Source organism: Mus caroli, unplaced genomic scaffold, assembly GCF_978045245.1.
Source record: "Mus caroli unplaced genomic scaffold, Mus_caroli_1 scaffold_4, whole genome shotgun sequence".
NCBI classification, from domain to species: domain Eukaryota; kingdom Metazoa; phylum Chordata; class Mammalia; order Rodentia; family Muridae; genus Mus; species Mus caroli.
The window spans coordinates 18,674,005-18,689,947 of record NW_028227259.1 but is presented as its reverse complement, the minus strand read 5'-3'; the positions used below and the strand labels follow the sequence as shown (position 1 = coordinate 18,689,947).

At 36.0% G+C, this 15,943-nt stretch overlaps 1 long non-coding RNA gene across 1 annotated transcript in view; it reads right to left on the bottom strand.

Annotated features, from left to right (window-relative positions):
• Positions 1 to 8,339: 8,339 nt before the first annotated feature.
• LOC110295181 (uncharacterized) overlaps positions 8,340 to 15,943 on the bottom strand; it is a 45,430-nt gene continuing 37,826 nt past the window's right edge. Inside the window, exon 4 of the long non-coding RNA XR_015046821.1 lies at positions 8,340 to 9,587. This is a non-coding gene — a long non-coding RNA (uncharacterized LOC110295181). The remainder of the gene's footprint in view (positions 9,588 to 15,943) is intronic.

The following is a 15,943-nucleotide window of genomic DNA, read 5'->3' as shown; positions in this document are numbered from 1 at the left end:
CAACCTGGTCTACACAGTCAAGAGCTACATATGAGTAAGACCTTACCCCTTCTCCACCAAAAGTGTACTTAATCGGCTCTCAGTATAGGAGTTTCTGTATGATATGGTATGCTCTTTATGATCTTACTTCCACAGATACCATTATGTTTTGGGGAGAGATATTTTATTTTATACACTGCTTTGAAAGATGCTTATTAGAGGATCAAATGTTCTATCCTTATTAAAACAGCAATACTTGATGATGTTCTATGTCAAGAAAAGCAGCTATATCTATATTATATATAGAATATAATTGTGATGGAAATCATCCAATGTAGCTGTTTCTTAAAGTGATGGTGCCATATAGGCAGTGGTTCAATTGATCGGCATTGGCTTCTAAGAGCTGATTATGTGCATCTCTTTGCAACTCTATATTCAGCAATGTTAGGTGGGTAAATTAAGCTTATTATGTTGGAGCTATTAAAATCACAGAATTCAGGAATAAACATGTGCTAAATATTTACCAACATTTCACTGTGCTTTAAAGATGCCAAGTGCTCTGCAATGGCATTGCTCCCTACTAAAACTATAGTTTAGTAGGTAGCAATCTTTGCTGCTTGTGTCATGAATAGTCTACATCTTCAATCAAAGTTCTGTTATGAACTGATCAGGACTTTCTGATCTGAAAGCACTCTTCATGATCCCCAAGTACTGAGAAACATCGCTAATGACACAGCATGACTGATATCAAGTGCTAGAGTCATTTTATCTCTTACGTCATTATTGCTACTTTTGTGGTACATGTTCTCAGTTGCATATTAACATTCAAAATCCCACAAAAGTGCCCCTAGAGAAATGAACATTCCTTTCCCCTAGTCCCCATTGTCTTCAGATATTTTCTTTTCTATGTTTATGACTCAATATCCAACCAACTCATTATCATTTATAAAATAGTATAAATATTCATATTTTAGGGCTCTCCATTTTCTGTGTACAGTAGTGGTGCCTTACACAATCTAAAGACCTGACCACAGATGGATTTCCTCTATGAGTGACTTTCATAGACAGCTCTGGGTAAAAATGTTTTGAGGTGGCACTTAGCCTTTTCTCCCAAGCTTGTGCATTAAGATATAAATTCATGACTATGCTTGACCTTTTGTTCCTACTTCTATCTACTCATAAGGCATACAACCGAACTGTGAGCTGAGCAAGAACAATTTAGATTGATTTTGTCTGTTTGTAAACAGACTCTTATGTTCCTCTAATCATCCCATATCTCACATAGTTCACTCAACCGTGTAAAGGAATACTCTTTTCCACTGTATATTAACTCAATTCAGAACTCATGATGAGATACCTGAATGAATGGTTAATTGACATAGAAACCACCCTCAGCCTACCAAGCCTATATTTCTCTCTAATCTTCTACATTAAAGCATTAAAGAACATATGACAAACTAAATTGATAGTTCTGATGGTAGAGATTTAATTAATGATTCAAAGAGTATATACAGTGTGGGAAAGACATTATATTGAACAGTTTAGAAAAACTGAAAACTCATATTTTAAAATAAAATTTACCATTACTAATATCATACTCAAAAATAACACCAATTACTGCACTTTATACATAGAACTGGAAAATTTAAATTTTTTAGAAGAAAGCATAACTGAAAATTGACTAGTATTTGCTATGACAGTGATTCCCTAGACATTACACCAAAAGCTTAGGCAAGAAAGCAAAGTTAGACATATAGAACTATATCAAATTAAAATATATCTACATAGCCAAGAAAACTAAACAAATGAAATGCAACCTTTAGAATATGGGAAAGTATTAGGAAACCATATATTAGATATTGGGCTAATATTGTAAATATGTAAAAACCTCATAATTTTATATCAAGCAAAATATAAAACCTGACTAAAATTGTTCCAGGTAGTGGAGTGATTATTAGTCCAGTTGAAGTAAAAAAAAAAAAAGTGTGTTAGGTTAACATAACAATATTCAAAGACTTTTAAACAAATTTTTATTCAGGTCCTGTCAAAGACTTTTAAAAAAAGAAGAATTCATGCCATTTGTGACAACAAGTATATGACTGGAGGATCTTACATTAAGTGGAAAACATATATATATAATCTTACTTATGTGTTTAAGTTCATCTGGTAGATGAGGTTAAAGATGCTATCACAGGTTATAGTAGAGAATAAAGGGAATGGTAATAGGTTGACCATAGATCAAAACATAGGAGGAAAATTCTATGGTGTTAGGATATACAGTGCAATGACTATGATTAAAACAGTCACAAGAGCGTATTTTCAATACTTTCACTACAAAAGTAAGATACATGTGTGTGATGACTTCTACTATACTTATTCTGATTTGATCATTATTCAATGTATTCAACACATCATTTTATACCCCATAAATATGTACAATTATTTGTCATTAAATGAAGAGTCTAAGGAGTCAATGTAATATTTTCTTCACAACTTTTCTCATTAACATACCTCTTAAACCATAGAGCCTATTGAGATAGTGCTTCTTGTACTGAAATCTGCATCTCTTATGTTCTCTTTTGGGCTAGCAGCATCCTGCATACCATGGTAAATACACTGTAACAAAATATTCAGTTGATTCCTTTGGATCCTTATGACTCTAGGTAGGAATTATTCTTAATTATGGAGAATTGATCATTTGTTCTTTAGAGAGTATAAGGCTTTTCATGAAGCAGCCCATAAAACATAAAAACTCCATTAATATAAATCTCTTTTTCAATTGGTTTGATTGACCAAACTGATGAATTTTTTTGGTTCATTTACCACTATCATGGACATATAGATTTTTGAAAATTTGAATTTATAAAAATGTGGTAGTTACTTGAGACAATAGACTGTCAGAATGACATAGGGTACAATGGACTGGGGACAGAGATTGTTGCCATTTTTATATAAGTGTAAAACACTTCCTGAGAAGTATAAAAATGTCATTATTGTCACAAACAGCAGTGGCTAAGAAGAGATTCCTTGAATTGATACCCTCTGCTCAGGAGGGAGATTTCTTAAGACACAGGCAATAAAAAGCACATATAAAGATAAAGAAGGAACCTCACAGGCCTCAGAAGCTTCTGAAACTTACAAGATTGTTTTATAAATAGTACCAATACCTGTCAAAGGACATTCACTAGCTAGCTTAACTGCTTCCAACTTATGTAGGGAGCCACAAGAAAGTAACTTTGTTAGGCAATAATTCATGCTGAGATGGGCTTCTCAGTGACATAGTCACTTTTAAATTATCCATGCTTCCTATATACAACACTTCACCCACATTCCTGTACATAAAATAATTTCTATACAGTGGGTTCCTATATGAATACCTAGATATTTCTTCAATTCTTCCCTTGAAAAGTCATACAACAGTAGTAGCATGAAGCCTGCTAATCTTTTCTAATCAAAATTATACATATATATGTATATATATGTGTATATATATACATAATCTTGATGACAGAGTTAAATTGCAAGCTGGCTGAGTCTGAAATTGCTGCCCATAATTGCTGCTATATATAATACCCAAGATGGAAAAAAATGATTATGATGGGTATCATCAGTCCTTAGAGTTTAAATATTTAGCTGTTTCTGTCTGAAATATAAATATAGCCCTTTTTATTTAACATCTTGGATGAGAGTGAAGTTTGTTTCAGAGGCCTCTAAGTGGCTTTTCCCACTATAAACACACATCTCAAAATCCATAGAATCAGCATGAAATATATACATACACTCCTGAATGCACTCATTGACCAGGGAATTCACACAGACTTCTTTGTGTGCTCACTGTTGTGTCCGGCCAGCAGATCACAGATCTGGGTTCTAGCCTGGAAAGGCATTTTGGAAACCTGGAAGAGAAGAAGGGCTGGGCTGCGCGAGAAAAGGAAGGAACCAAGACAAAGCTCTCTGCTCAAGGTTCAATTTTTACTATTCCGGCACTCTATTATGAAGGAAGTGGGAGGGGCCCGATTCCCACCAAATAATCTTGGGGTCCAGTAGCAGGATGATCACGTGATGGCTTCAGACCAGCAAAGCGTTGGGCTCCAGCAGTGGGCATGGCAGAATGATTGAGCCACAAGCTCCATCCAGGTGTAAACAGTGGAACCATTAAGGCTGGGGGAGGGGAGGCTACAGCTTACTAAATTCCTTTAAAGCCTACAGATACCATAGTCCCTATAGAGGCTATATTCCCTTACTCAGTGTCTCTCAGGACAAAACCAGTGTTGCTTCCTTAAGAGATGTGTGATAAGAGCTGGAAGAAATGACACGTCAATAGAACTCAGATATTGCATTAAGAGCCATGAAAGGTTTGTCTGTTTCTTTTTTCCTTAACATAAACTTATTTTCCTGAATGTCTACAGATCACTTTGAGAACATATTGGATGAAATTTTAGTATCTATCCTTACCTTATCCAGCATTAGCATTTCCTTACTGGATGTCTGTCATATCTTCACTCAGAGTTCTAGATCTTGAGAACCACCTCAAACATGGCTATTCAGCAAGCAAGAGATTGTGAATCTTAATGGGTCACATACCCCAAGTCTTTGGGTCATCCAATCTTATTTCTTTGTCCTAGTTAATCAATACACACGAATGACCTGAAGGACACTGAGTTCTCTTAAGTATTTTCAATGCTATGTGAAAGTCAGGCCACCTTGCCTACTGTTTGACCTTGGTTTCTTTAGGATAATTGCTTCCACTTTGTTTCTGATGGTTAAGTAGCACCATATGGCCTTTGCTACTTTGGAATCCTGTCATTTCCCTTGCTTTTAGGGAAAGCATTTGTATAACAGCATCTCCTCCTGCTGTTTTTACTCTAGAGAGGACAACCAGTACTGACATTCATAACAATTCTGGTGCTATTGTCACAAACGCATTACTTGTCTTTCTATTCTGTAAATAGAATTCTCTATGCTCATCATATAAAATATAATCTTTTGACTTTATGTAACATTTTATTCTAGTAAATCAAGTATTCTCATCTATCTGAATTGTTTCTTTACCATTATTCATGTATGTTTATCATTTTTATTTTATTCATTGCTTGTTTAATGGTTTCAAGGTAACAACCAGTTGTGCCAGCACCATTTGTTGAAAATGCTGTCTTTCTTCCACTGGATGGTTTTAGCTCCCTTGTCGAAGATCAAGTGACCGTAGGAGTGTGGGTTCATTTCTGGGTCTTCAATTCTATTCCATTGGTCTATTTGTCTGTCACTATACCAGTACCATGCAGTTTTTATCACAATTGCTCTGTAGTAAAGCTTTAGGTCTGGCATGGTGATTCCACCAGAGGTTCTTTTATCCTTGAGAAGAGTTTTTGCTATCCTAGGTTTTTTGTTATTCCAGATGAATTTGCAGATTGCACTTTCTAATTCGTTGAAGAATTGAGTTGGAATTTTGATGGGGATTGCATTGGTTTCAAGGTTTATTTTCTCAAAATGGCATTTTTATTAATTGAGAAATTATAAAATATATTCTAGCTATCTTTATTTGCCTTCTCCCCTATCTCCTCTTAAATTACCTTCCCTAAACTATGGGTTACCTGTCTGTCTGCCTGTCTGTGTGTGGGTGGGTGTCTGTCTGTCTGTTTGCCGCATCCCTCAGTCTGTATGTTAACCTATCTAGTCCAATTTTTGTTGTCTAACTTCTCTTCAAGGTGGGGCCTGCCCTGTTGTGTGAACAATATAGCAGGGTCCAAATCATTAAAGAAACTGGATTCTGCCACTGCTGTCAGATATCAAATTCATATATAACTCCAGACAATGGTGTAATTTCCCATCTCTCACCACCCCATCCCTTCCATGCTAGGATTTTGTAATAGCTGTGACTTCATATGTTAACTGCATTGTTGTACCTGGTAAATTACTGCTTCCTAGACATTATCCACTAACTCTATCTCTTACAATCTTTCTACATCCTCTTCCATAAACATTGATATTCTTGTGTGGAAGATTGTGATGTGCCTATCACAAAGAGTCCACAGTCTCTTCTCTACAGACCAGGTCTGAGTCTCTGTTGATTTTCAACTATTTCAAAAAGGAACATCTCTAATGAGGGTTGGAAGACATAGCAGTCTGAGAGTATAAATTAAGTAATTAGGGGCCAGTTTAACACTATGTCAATGAGGCTCTGTGGTAGAATAGGTTTTCCCCTAGGACATATGATCTATCTACCCACAGGTTCTTGGTCTGTTTACTAATTCAAAAATATTGGCTCCATCTCGTGGAGCTTTCCCTTAGTTTGTTACTTCTATAATACTGATGCAACTACTTCAGCATTTGGGCATATTTTGTCAGGCCAGTCTACAGTAACTTGGAGAGTTCACAGTGGTGTGAGAATCTTTTCCTTCCCAAAGATATCCATCACTAAGAAACTTAGATAGTAGAAACAAAGCTTTCAAATGAGGACTGGCTTGATTTTTCTCATTTGTCTGACTAAATTATGGTGTCTCTAGAAGTAGTACATTACTTCTGGTTCTAGGAATTTATAAAAAAAAAAAAAAAAAAAACATTACGCAATAAATAGCCTGTAGTGTGTTGAGTTTGTGTGGCCCCACTAGCCAACAACTCAAAATATATAATCCATTCCTTGTTCTGGAGTCTTTATTTGCTAGTATATGGTATCTCTTGGGTATCTACTGTTTGCCTGACATTATTCATGTCTGTCTCTCACTTTTATTTAATTCATGTACTAGCATGTGGTAGTTATTGGGGTATAGTTTCTCCATTGCAGTCTAACTCAATCCCCATTGCTTTCTCTTTCTGTTTTAAGGAAGCTTTTGAATGGCTATTTTGGAAGGTCTTTAGTGTTAGTTATCTCTTCACATATTCCCTCCTCTAACATACCTCTTTAGCCCCACCCCATTTAATTTTCACAGTCTATTATTCCCTTCTTTTATATTACTGCATTCTATGTCCCTTCACTTGAGAGAACTCTTTCTCCCCAATGGCGGCTTACTATAACCTCCATGGGTGTTCCAAATGAAAAGCATATATCTACACACACACACACACACACAAATATAGCATACACATATGAGAGAAAACAAATGATCTTTGTTTTTCTGCATTTTGGTTACCTCATACAAGATGATTTTCCCTAGTTCCATATACTTATCCATGAGTTTTATATTTTTCTCTATAGTTGAATTATAGCCCAGTATGTATATGCACCACATTTTCATTATCCATTTATGATCTGCTAAAGATACAGGGTGTGTCCATTTCCTGGCTATTGTGAAAAGAGCAGCAGTGGACATGTATGAATATATATAAACATATATGGACATATATGAATTAGTATCCATGTAGTAAGATCCAAAGATATTTAGATATATGTCCCAAAGTGATCTTATGGTAGATTTGTCTTCAGCTCCTTGAAAAGGTGTAGTTATTACCACAATGCTATTTTACAAGGGAGAAAAGTCATAGAAATAATCATTCTAAAGACATTTAACGTCTTCTAAAGCTTAGATACCTACAAAATTGAAATAAAGATACAACATTTTATTTACTCAAATAACTAGGCTAGAATTATCAATACTGATTAGGTCATGTATGTGTGGTAGTAGAGTTTTGCAATGTAGTATCCTTTAATATAGATTAAATATATATATATAAATATATATATATATATATTAAATATATATAAAATTGAAGATCAAAATCAAAATATAAATGATCATTTTAAAATATTTTAAATATTTAATAATTGAAATATTTAAAATATTTTAAAATATCAGATTACTTAAATAACACATGTGATTTCTAGTGTATGCTATAGTTTAAAAATGACATTTTCTTTCACCTTTGGTATTAGGTGTATTATTTCACATGGAAACCTTACTATAGAAATATAAAAATAAAAAGTACATTTATGTGAAATAGCCTATGCTCAAGTTGTTGATATAAAATTTGCCTAAAGAATCTCAAAACTGAGCAAAATTAAGCATGCTTAATTTGGTCTTTTGTATGTGTGTGTTTGTGTGTTATAGTACTACACTGTCATATCGTCAAAATAACTTTTTCTATGATGTATTCTAATATACTTCTGTGATGTTGATTGAAAGTCATTACTTTGTCCTGCCAAGGGTATTTGTTATCTAATGTAGCACAAGCTACTAACTCAATTGCCAAGCAAAATTGGCATTTATTTGTATGCCATCAGCAGGTATGAATATGTTTGGCATTGACTAAGGTGGACAACACTCTTATATATGTGTATTGATAGTCAGGAATAATTTATTTTTGCATTAAAACAGCCAAAAAATGGTTTGTTATTGGGTTTGTAAAGTAAAAGATCATATTTTTTTTTAATTGAAATTTACATGAATGTTAAACAGATAAATTTTAAAATTGGAGCATCAAGTCAAGTATGTATTGGGAATACTTTCAATCCATTCATGAGTCTCAATGTAAATATAATAAACAGTTTTACTTCACCTTCTGTTGTGTGAAACACTACTTTCTATGTTCTTATCCGCATGAGAGTTCATTCATTTATTTCTTGATTTGGTGTTTTATATATTGTGTAGCCAGCATTAAAGATGCCCTATGATATAATTTTCCTCATGTGAGGCTTTAAAATTTATATTTACCTATCATAGATGCTTCCTTCACAGTTTTCTGATGTTAAATATAAAATCTGGTTCTGACTATAAACTAAATGGCTGAATTTGAGACTGTTATCTCTGGTGTTATAACAAAAATTCTATAAATTCCATATTCCTATTGATGGCACTCTATACTTAATAGTTCCATTCATTTACTCTTTCCCAAGACAATAAGGAGATCACAGAGCATCTCTGCTGCTTAGGCAGAACCCAGACACAGATGGTAAGAGAATAAGATGTCCTAAGATGAGAGTCAGGGTAATTCAGGTTCTCTCAGATAGAAAGAAATCAGTCTCCATCCTGAAGAATACAGGCCAGGCCTTCTGGAGAACATTACAGAGAAAAGTAGTTTAATAGTCACTTTGAAAGAAATTCTGTGCTTAAGTTGACCTTGAAGCAGAGACTGAAGGAAGACTAGTACCCCAGGAAAGATAGCTCAGAATGTGACCTCAGCGTCACAAGCTTTTCTCTTTGCTGTTACCATTATTGTTCTTCTCAATTCCTGAGCCAATGGGAACTGGAAAATTTATAGAACTCTACAATATTTTGTGTAATGAGTGAACTTTTGCTTTGGTAAGCTTTATGTAGTACTTGCCATGTGGTATGAATTTCATTAATTCCCAGAAAATTCATGGTATTAATAAAGCTCTGAACTAAAGAAAGATTACTTCAACTACACACAAAGCATTAAAATTGCAAATACCCCAGAGGGAAACTGGGCCAGTCTCTGCCTTTCAGCTTTGTTCTTTCAAAATTCCTGTTTGTGGTTTTTCACTGAGTTGCCTTCTATCTTCTTGTTTCTTCCTTAGGCCTCTAATCTGATACACAGTTCTCCCAATTGTAGACGCCATTGTCTTGTTCTGATATTGTTTGTAGCCTTATTCTTTTTTTCAGTTCTCCATTCAGTTCATTGTGTGCCTAAGAGACAGTCAAGAAGAGCTAGAGAAACTGAAAAAAATGTAGAGATGACGAAAGACAATATTAAAAGATAAATTTCATTTGCAATAATAGAATCACTGAAATTTTATACATGAGAGGAGAGGAGGAAAATGAAGTAGAGATATTCTTTAGTTTTGTTCCTAGAGAAGATAATACCAGAGCTGTTTCTTGTACAATGTTATTAATATGTTTGAAAGGATGAAAATGCATAATTGGATAGAGAAGTCTGAAGTGAGACACAGTAATTCCAAATCCCCTGTGTTTGTAGAAACTTCAGATAGAATTTACCAGCTATATAAATCCATAGTTCTGTATAAGAAAACATGTATACACCTAACTAAGGTAGCCATCACACTGTACATTCAGAATTGTTGACACCTTATAGTTTGCCTTGTGAGCACAGGAAGTGTGTCCAGGTTGAGGAAGCTAAAGTTTGAAAGCTTGATACAGGTTACAGGAAGGACAGCCTGGAAGACAGCATTTTAATGTGAACCACAGCTCAGAATTTGCTGCAATTTATGAAATAATGTACATACAGGGGTAAAAAGATATCTGAGGAGATTATGAATTCATGCAGGTTGTGTTCAATTGTCTATGACACAAAGGATAGAACTCTCTGGAAATGTATACAAAGAATTTTAATATAATGAAGGTAAATAGTATAATATAAACTGTGTTAATAAAAGCATAGAATTTTAAAACAGAAACAAAATAGAAAATTATTAACTTCTCAGTAGGCAGTATTTGTGTCATGGACACCAAGAATTTGGCAAAATAATTTGGAGTGGTCACATGAGTGGTGGCCGTGCAAATGAAACCCAAACATGAACCTGTCTGCTGCCAACAAGTACATTCTCCTATGTCTCTATGTGCATCTTAGAACCACAAAATAATTCAAATGAAATTATTTGTTGTAATTTTATTTTTGGCACAGATAATAAAATCTTATTTTACTTTGAATGTGCTAAATTCTGATGAGTTCATTGCAGAGAGAGAGAGAGAGAGAGAGAGAGAGAGAGAGAGAGAGAGAGAGAGAGAGAGAGAGAGAGCTCTAACATCCACATTCTGGCACTGAATTTGGAGCCAGAAATTATTTCAAGCTGTAGGACATTTGTGTTCTTCCTCTCATGGTAGTCATCCAGGTGACCTCAAAAAGTTATAACTTTTTTTATATGAGTTATTTTTAAATCAAAATGAGTTATAGACTGTGAGGGTCAAATGTAGTCAATAAAATGAATTTGAAAAAAAGCAGACATATAAATACTGAGCAGAATTTTTAAATTTATATGCTAATATTAAGGTGTTTATTATTAAATCATATTTGACTTTCTTTTTTATCATAATTTGAAGGTCATAGGGAGCAAATCGAGAGCAGAGAGTTTGTGTGTGTTTAAAAGCTTTTACTACTTATATAGTTACATATCTTTAAAGTAAATGACTGATATATCATTATACTGTATTACGTACGTATAAAGGTATAAGTGATAATTTCAAGTTTTAATGTTAATTTGGTCATTTTCTAAAATCCATCATACTAGATCCATAAAAGTATAGTACTTATTGGTGAGAAGTGGTCAGGGTGTGTGCAAACATCTTACTGACAGCTGTTTGAAGGTATAACTGTTGTATACTAAAACACCAGTAACCCTAGTTATAGTAGCTGAAACACTGTTAATTCAAAACTGCAGATACTAATAGCTTGACTCTTGATCTCATAAAAGACTAGATATCAAAGTCATACTGTGAGTTTACTTTCACTTTTTTGAGATTTCTCCACATTTATTTTATTCTCTTTTTTTCTTATTTTTAATTTATTTTTTATTAGGTATTTTCTTCATTTACATTTCAAATGCTATCCCCAAAGTCCCCTATACCCTCCCCCTGCCCTGCTCCCCAACACGCACACTCCTGCTTCCTGGCCCTGGCATTCATTCCCCTGTACTGGGGCATATGATCTTCACAATACCAAGGGCCACTCCTCCCATTGATGGCCAACTAGGCCATCCTCTGCTACATATGCAGCTAGAGACACAGCCCTGGGGGTACTGGTTAGTTCATATTGTTGATCCTTCTATAGGGTTGCAGACCCCTTTAGCTCCTTGGGTACTTTCTCTAGCGCCTCCATTGGGAGCCCTGTGTTCCATCCTATAGATGACTGTGAGCATCCACTTCTGTATTTGCCAGGCACTGGCATAGACTCATAAGAGAGAGCTATGTCAGGATCCTGTCAGCAAAATCTTTCTGGCATATGCAACAGTGCCTGGGTTTGGTGGTTGTATATGGGATGGATCTTCAGGTGGGGCAGCCTCTGAATGGTCTTTCCTTCCATCTTAAATCTTCCAACTTTGTCTCTGTAACTCCTTCCATGGGTATTTTGTTCCCCATTCTAAGAAGGAGTAAAGTATCCATACTTTGGTATTCCTTCGTCTTGAGTTTCATGTGTTTTGCAAATTGCATCTTGGATATTCTAAGTTTCTGGGCTAATATCTACTTATCAGTGAGTGCATATCTAATGACTTCTTTTGTGATTGGCTTACCTCACTAAGGATGATATCCTCCAGATACATCCATTTGTCCAAGAATTTCATAAATTCATTATTTTTAATAGCTAAGTAGTACTCCATTGTGGGCTTACAGAGACTATAGAAACATGCACTGGGCCTGCACAGTCTAAGCTAGACAGAATTGCACAAATGAGAAGTTGGGGTAGAAAAGACTGCCTAACCCAAAAAGTACCTCCAACTGATAACTGCCCACCCAAATGTGAGCTGGATGGAGGATACAATCAAACATGCCAAATTGTACAGATAAAACCCAAGAGGAGGAGTCAATCCTGCACAAAGAACAACTGGTAGTTGAAAAACACTGAGAATAGGAGAAATAATCTTCCCTAGGGAAGAATATACCAATTGGTTTTCTATTGTCAAATGGTCAGACCTGAAAACATACATGTAAGTAACATTATACAGGCTGATCAGGTAATTTAGGAGTGTGTGTGTGTCTGTACATACATCCTTGTAATATCAATTAATGAATAAAGATTCTCATTCACAGGTTACATCTGCCAGAAACCAAAGAACTTCTCCACTCTCTGTTTTCCCTTAGACCCAATCCTCAGGGTCACCCCTAGTGCTACAACCGAATATCACAGAACATCAGACATAACCTCCCCTTCAGCTATGCATGTCTTCTGTGGATCCCAGAGACCATTTCCACTGTGGCCTTCCCTCCCACCCTGTTGCTGTGTCCTGTTCCCTAATTCAGGCAGACATCCCCTGCTCAACCATAGGATATGCTTGCCAGACGACCAGGTAAACTGCCAGGGGGCCTACTCCACTCTTTCTGTTACCCTCATCCCAATTCCCAGGGTCATCCATAAAACTACATCTGCTCATGGCATCCCCTCTCCCTAGCCTCTGAAAATAGCAAGTATTCCCGTGAACATACCACTCAAGCCGTCCAACAAAACAATCAACACATAGTCAAAATACTCTCTGAAAATCCAGAGGAAATGGAAACCAAGAGATAAAATCCACCCAATGAATACAATCCCAGAAATCATTACCTAGATGTATAATCACCCCAAACACAGATGGCTAGATGTCAGCACAAGGATAAAACCAGTATCTGCCATGGTCTCCACTAAAGGCCAGCACACCCTGAATATTCCAACACAGTGCAAGCACAAGTAAAAGACCTAACCAAACATACAAAGATGATAAAGGTTCAAAAAAATGAATAAATCTTTTCTATAAATTTAGGAAAATATAAACATTTGGAGGAAATTAATAAATCCCTCAAAGAAAGCTAGGAAAACACAAACAATTAGAAGAAATGAATACATTCCTTTTAAAAAGTCAAGCCAAGCCAAACAAACAAACAGACAAACAGTTGCTGAGACCTGAAAATGGAAGTAGAACAACAACAATGACAACAACAACAACAACAAAACAAATAGAGGGAATTCTGGAAATGAAAAATGTAGGAAGTAGAACAGGAGTTACAAAGGCAAGCTTCATTCACAGAATCTAAGATATGGAAGAGAGAAAATCAGGCTTGAAGATACCATAGAAAAAACAAATATATATGTTAAAAAAGCTAAATCTAAAAAAATTGTGACACAAATATACAGAAAATCCTGGGTTCTATGAAAAGACAAAGCCTAAGAATAATAGGAATAAAAGAGGGAGATAAATACCAGCTTAAAGGGCCATAAGATAGTCTCAACAAAGTAATAAAAATTTTTTCTAACCTAAAGAAAATATCTATAAAAGTAAAACTAGAATACAGAACACCAAATACATTGGGCCAGAAAAGAAAGTCAAATTGCCACTAACAATCAAAATGCAAAACATGCAGAACAAATATTATTAAAACCAACAAAGGGAGAAGACCAAGTAACACCAAGTCTGATTTTCTATCAGACTCCACTAGGTTATGCCTGATTTTTCAATGGAGACTCTAGAGGGCAGAAGGGCCAAGGCTGTAGATTCTGTGAGACCATAGCCTACTGTTTTGAACCACTAAATGCAGAGCTCTCTCTCTCTCTCTCTCTCTCTCTCTCTCTCTCTCTCTCTCTCTCTCTCTCTTGCAACTTCTTCGGCAACAAACAAACAAACAAAAACATAGACACAAACAACAAAATAACAACAAAAAAAGGAAGCATAGAAAATACCTTATTGTGGAAGATGTAGTATGTCACATGGTAACCCATAATATATTCCTCTGTCCATACACCTTTACATGCAAATTTTCATTGCAATGATCCATTGGTCTGGTTCAAGATCTCTGGCTTCTGTGACATCATCAATATTGGATCCTCACTGGGGCACTTCCCAGTTATCCTGTTGTTACCCTGTTGTCATTGAGATTCTTCAGTTTTGGAACATCAGGACTGGCCCTTTCACATGTCTCCATCATTCACAGAAGACTTTGGAGTGGGCCACCTCGGAGCCCTAGATGTATGCCTGGGTAGTAGAAGAGCTTGCCATCCTGCTCCAGTTAGGCAATCCAATGCCATCTGCAGGAGGCAAGGTCAGCCCTCCTGCTTTCATGCCCTCAGGAGGGTTGAATATCTGCACCCATGCCTCCAAAGCCACTTTCACTATGTTGCCCAGTGAAGGAAAGGGGCCTACTTTCTCAAGTGCTGCAGCCTGTGAGCGTCGGGCACAGCTTTTCCATCTCATACACTTGTTGTTGGCTCACCCATGCCTTTACCATCAGGGCCAGCTCCACTGTGTTGCCTGGTACAGGCGTAGGGCCTGCTCTCCAGAGTGCTCTAATCAGTGATGGGGGAAGATTAACTCTCTAATTCTCATGCTTTGGGAGCCAGGCCTCCCAACTACTCAAGTGGCAAGAGGGAGGGGAGAGGACATCAGTCCTACTCCATGCCACCTCACTGCAGATGAGTAGTGAGGGCTAGTTCTCCCACAGTCTTGCTCTAGGGCCAGTTCACCAATGTTCCCTCTATCAGAGCCAGCTCTATTATGCTGCCTAAGGAAGAGGTATAGGACTGTTCTCCTGAGTGCTACAATCATCTATGGACACTTCTAGCTTACCACTCTCATGATCTCCTGACTGCTGCAGTTGGTGAGGGGCAAGGGAAGCAGGGCTGGGATCTTTCATTTTCTAAGAGAAGATTTTAGAGGCACTTGGTTATATATTTTACCTCTTCAAATGTGTTCTACATCTTGAGGTGAAAGTCAAGATTGAATTTGAGTTTCTCTTTTTTTATTATTCTTTATTTATTTATTTTATTTTAAATAGGTATTTTCTTCATTTACATTTCCAGTGCTACCCCAAAAGTCCCCCCACACCCTCCCCCCACTCCCCTCCCACTCCCCCCGCCCACTCTTTAGGTTTACATTTAGTGAAAATTGTAGCTGACAGGAGTGAGCCTTGGTGTGAATAGCATTTACTAATGATCTATGTGCTAAGTGGAAGACACATTTATGTTTGGGCATGGAATAGCCACTTTGTAGGTAGAAAAGTATAAAATCTCATGTTGAATTCTGTAAAATTTTGTTAAATTTGTTCTTATTCTACTTCTTACTAAATATTAAGTCAAAAATTTCTAGGTATACTTGCATAATAGAGATAAAGAGTGTGGCAATAGTATTAACTCTTTATTGAGGTAATTTGAGTTTAAAAATAACACTAAAGCTAAAAACACGTGTTGCTAGTCTGATGTTTATGCTTTGCATGATTAGCTTCTAATACCTAACTCTAATTTTGTATTAAGAAGTTTAGTCTGTTCAACATATTTGACTAATTATTTCTGAGCTTGTTAGTTAGCTCTGGCCAATACAAACTTTGTGATTCTTTTAGAATTAAAAGATTGAAAAGTGTATATTATAAATGAAAAA